We start from the raw sequence: 3,873 nt of genomic DNA, 5'->3' as shown, positions 1-3,873 counted from the left end.
TATAATGCGCCAATATTTAAAAATATGCAAATGCCCCCTAGCTGTACAGAACCAAGGTAACGTTGTTTTCCGTCGCTTGGAGATGCTCAGATTATTTTTTGCATTCCGCCTAATTGCATAATTAGTCTTAATTATTTAATCAACCTCAGATATCATAATTAGATTAAAATTGTCAATGAGAAGATTGCAGAGCAGCATGAAAAAATCTCGATACAGCTTTCTGTTGCTCAATACGTGCTACATATGGATGGAAACAACTTTATTAAAATCCGGCGAAGTTTAACGACCCGCGCTCAGGTCTCCCATGAGGGGACTTCAAGGCCTTGCCTCGTCGCCGCCTCCCGGGCCCGCTCGACGGCCCACTCTTGTGTCTTGAGGTTGGAGCTGCGCCGAGCAGCCCACTTCGACACAAGAGCCTCCGGAGCTACTGCCATTTTCGCTGCTATAACAGGACACTACCACAATATGTGTGAGAATGTCGCTCTAGTTCCGGACATAACTTGGAAAGAGCACTCGGGTATTGCGCGGGGAAAATGTGCCGAAATCGCACCGGACTGGGGAAGATGTGTGTCTGCAGTTGTCGCCAGACGACTGCCTGGCGAAGTTTCAGTTTGGGGTGAGGTGGGGGAAATATCCTCCTGCCTAACTGGTAGTGCTTGGTTATGTCGTTATATCTGACTAATCGTTCTAGCGTATTTCGCAACAGGAGGTCCGAACTCGAAGAGGGGGTGTCTGACTCTGCGCGGCGGGTCAGTTCTCGTGCAGAGCGATGTGCCACCTTATTCAAGTTAGGGGTGCCCTCGTCGGTGGTGGTGGCGACGTGCACTCCATGGGAACCACATGATCGCGGTGCTATCGAAGTGCTGTCGACCAGCTTTCCTTAGGATCTGAAGAGCTTCGGAGGAAATGCGCCCCCGCGCGTAGTTACGAAATGTGGGTTGTGAGTCTCTAAGAACTACCTCGCAGAGGGGGTCGGTAAGCGCAAGCGCAATCCCACCTCTTCCGCTGTTTCTGGGTATTCCGTGCTGACAGTACACGCGTGCGTAAGCCGTTAGTTAACGTCTATGACTACCACCGTGAACCGGTGTTCTTGTGTGTATTCTGCCGCGTCTACGAAGCGCGTAGTCGTCTTCCCACCAAAGGAGCGCAGCAGTGCCTTGGCACGGGCCTGGCGTCGGCCCCATTATGTTCGGGGTGCATGTTTCGAGGGATAGGGGCTATGATCAGCGTGTCGCTGATGTCGGGTGGAATGGCCAGTTTCTGACCGTGTTGGACATGGTAATTAAAGCCGGGTTTCTACAGGATGTACCGACCCGTGGCTGTCAGGGACATGCGTTCGAGTTGCGAGGCTCTTTGCGCATCCACGATTTCCTCAAGCGTGTTGTATACCCCCAGCTGTAGCAGACGAGAAGTGCTCGTGGACTCCGGTAGGCCAAGGGCGATCTTGTAAGTCTTGCGTATAAGGGTGTTGAGTTTCTCCCTTTCAGTGAAATTCCAGTTGTGGAAGGGAGCCACATAAGTAACGTGACTGATTGCGAAGGAGTGTATGAGGCGCATGACGCTGTCCTCCTTCACGCCCGTGTGCTTGTTTGTAATGCGGTTGATCGCGCGTGTAGCCGCTGTAACCTTGCCTTCGATCTTCCGGATAGCTTCTACGTTTGACCCGTTGGCTGCTATATGCATGCCGAGGATGCGTATCTTCGGGACTCGGGGAATACAGGAGCCGTCTTGCGTATACAGGAGTATATTTTTTCACATTAGCGCGATTCGCCTGTAGGCTTGGGCCGGCGGCGCGGGCGTTAAAGGAGCAGCTCTGATTTGAGTAGAGATAGTCGGAGACCCGTGTCTTGGAGGTAGGTTTATACTGAAGAGACCGCTGCTTGTAAAGTGCCTTCTATCTGACCGTCACTGCCCTTGTCGACCCACAAGCTTATGTCGTCTGCATACAAGGTGTGATGGAGGCCGTCAATCTCGTCGAGGTAGGCCGGGAGACCCAGCATCACGAGGTTGAAAAGGAGCGGGGATATGACTGGCCCTTGAGGAGTGCCGACGCTTCCTAGTGGATGTTCGTCGGATGTCATGCTGTCGACCACGAGGGTGACTGTGCGGCGCGACAGGAAGTCTCTGATGTAGTTGTAGCTCCGCTCGCCCATGTTGAGCTGGTTAATTCGGCTCGGGATTGCTGCATGTGGCTGCATTATCGAATTCCTTTTCCAGATCCAGGCCAAGGATGGCCCGGGCGCCGCTAGTAGGATCGTTGATGATCTGGTGTTAGAGCTGGAGCATAATGTCTTGAGTGGAGAGGTGAGACCGGAAGCCCACCATAGTGGGTGGGTAGGCTCCAGTGTCCTCAAGGTGGTGGTTGATACGGGTGAGGAACGCATGCTCCATCACCTTGCCAACGCAGGATGTGAGGGAAATGGGCCGCAAGTGATCCAGGCTGGACGGCTTGCCTGGCTTCGGTGTCAGGACTGTCTTAGAGCGTTTCCATGCCTCTGGGATGCGACCCGCTCGCCAGAATTTAATGACGTATGCTGTAAGAGCGCTCATCGAGACATCATCGAGGTTTCTTAGAGTCTTGTTCGTAACTTTGTCGGGACCAGGTGCTGATTTGCCATTAAGGTCGTGGAGAGCTGCGCGGATCTCTGACTCGTGAAACATTAGTGCTTTTCCGAGCGCTAAAGAAGCCCGCGAATACACGCAAAATTGCCGCGCGACTGGCCGCTCGAGGCACTCTGCGTATATTTGCAGGCTTCTTTCACGCTCGGAAAAACCCTTTTATGTAGCACGTATTGAGCAACAGAAAGCTGTATCGGGAGTTTTTCATGCTGCTCTACAATTTTCTGAGTTACACTTTTAATCCAATAATATTTGAGAAGTTGATTAACTAATTAAGGCTAATTGTGTACTTAGGCGGAATGCAAAAAATAATCCGAGTATCTCCAAGCGACGGCGAACAACATTACCTTGGTTTTGTCCAGCTACGTGGCACTTGCATATTTTAAAATTTTGGTGCATGATAGTCGGGGCACCCTGACAAGCCATGCATTTCCTTGGAGAAAATTACACTCGTATTTCGTGCTGGCCCGCCCCCAAATTTAAGTTGGCCCCGTGCAAATTTTTAGTTGGCCCACCCCCAAATTTCATTTGGTTCACCCCCTACTGTGAGCTTCTCCATGCATTTTCTATGGAGCCCTGTGTATTCCTATGGGTATTCCCTCGGATAATTTTTTTAGTTGTTCCTTCTCTTATAAAGCTACCAATCATCTACATTTATATTATAATGATTAAACATTTTAAGTTCGCAAATTACGTATTTTTGAGCAGATACAAGGCATTACACTTTTTTGCTTGACGGACCTGTGGTACTCGCCAAAGAATTTAAGGGAAACTGAGACTTCCACCCAAATGTAGCAATTGCTACAATGGAAACCCAACCGGGTTCCTCTAAAGAAAGACTCGCAGTTGAAGAAAAATTCGTCCTGGTCCGGGACTCGAACCCGGGACCACCGCCTTTCTGGGGCAGCCGCTCTACCATCTGAGCTAACCAGGCGGCTAGCAGATGGCAGGGCGAATTGGAATTGTCGACAACTCCAAGCAAAGGCAAGTGTTCGATGTAATAGTTCAGCGGAAATCCGCTAGGTGGAGATAAGTAATTAAGGGAAACTGAGACTTCCACCCAAATGTAGCAATTGCTACAATGGAAACCCCACCGGGTCAGATGGTAAAGCGGCTGCCCCGGAAAGGCGGTGGTCCTGGGTTCGAGTCCCGGACCAGGACGAATTTTTCTTCAACTGCGAGTCTTTCTTTCGAGGAAACCGGTTGGGTTTCCATTGTAGCAACTGCTACATTTGGATGGAAGTCTCAGTTTCC

General features: G+C 50.6%; 1 non-coding gene across 1 annotated transcript; it reads right to left on the bottom strand.

Moving 5' to 3' along the window:
- Nucleotides 1-3,478: 3,478 nt before the first annotated feature.
- Nucleotides 3,479-3,553, bottom strand: Trnas-aga (transfer RNA serine (anticodon AGA)). Its single transcript has one exon. It is a non-coding gene; the product is annotated as a tRNA-Ser (tRNA).
- Nucleotides 3,554-3,873: the final 320 nt, after the last annotated feature.

Source organism: Dermacentor silvarum, chromosome 1 (genome assembly GCF_013339745.2).
Source record: "Dermacentor silvarum isolate Dsil-2018 chromosome 1, BIME_Dsil_1.4, whole genome shotgun sequence".
NCBI lineage: Eukaryota > Metazoa > Arthropoda > Arachnida > Ixodida > Ixodidae > Dermacentor > Dermacentor silvarum.
The sequence above is the reverse complement of the archived record's forward strand: the minus strand, read 5'-3'. Positions and strand labels throughout refer to the sequence as shown.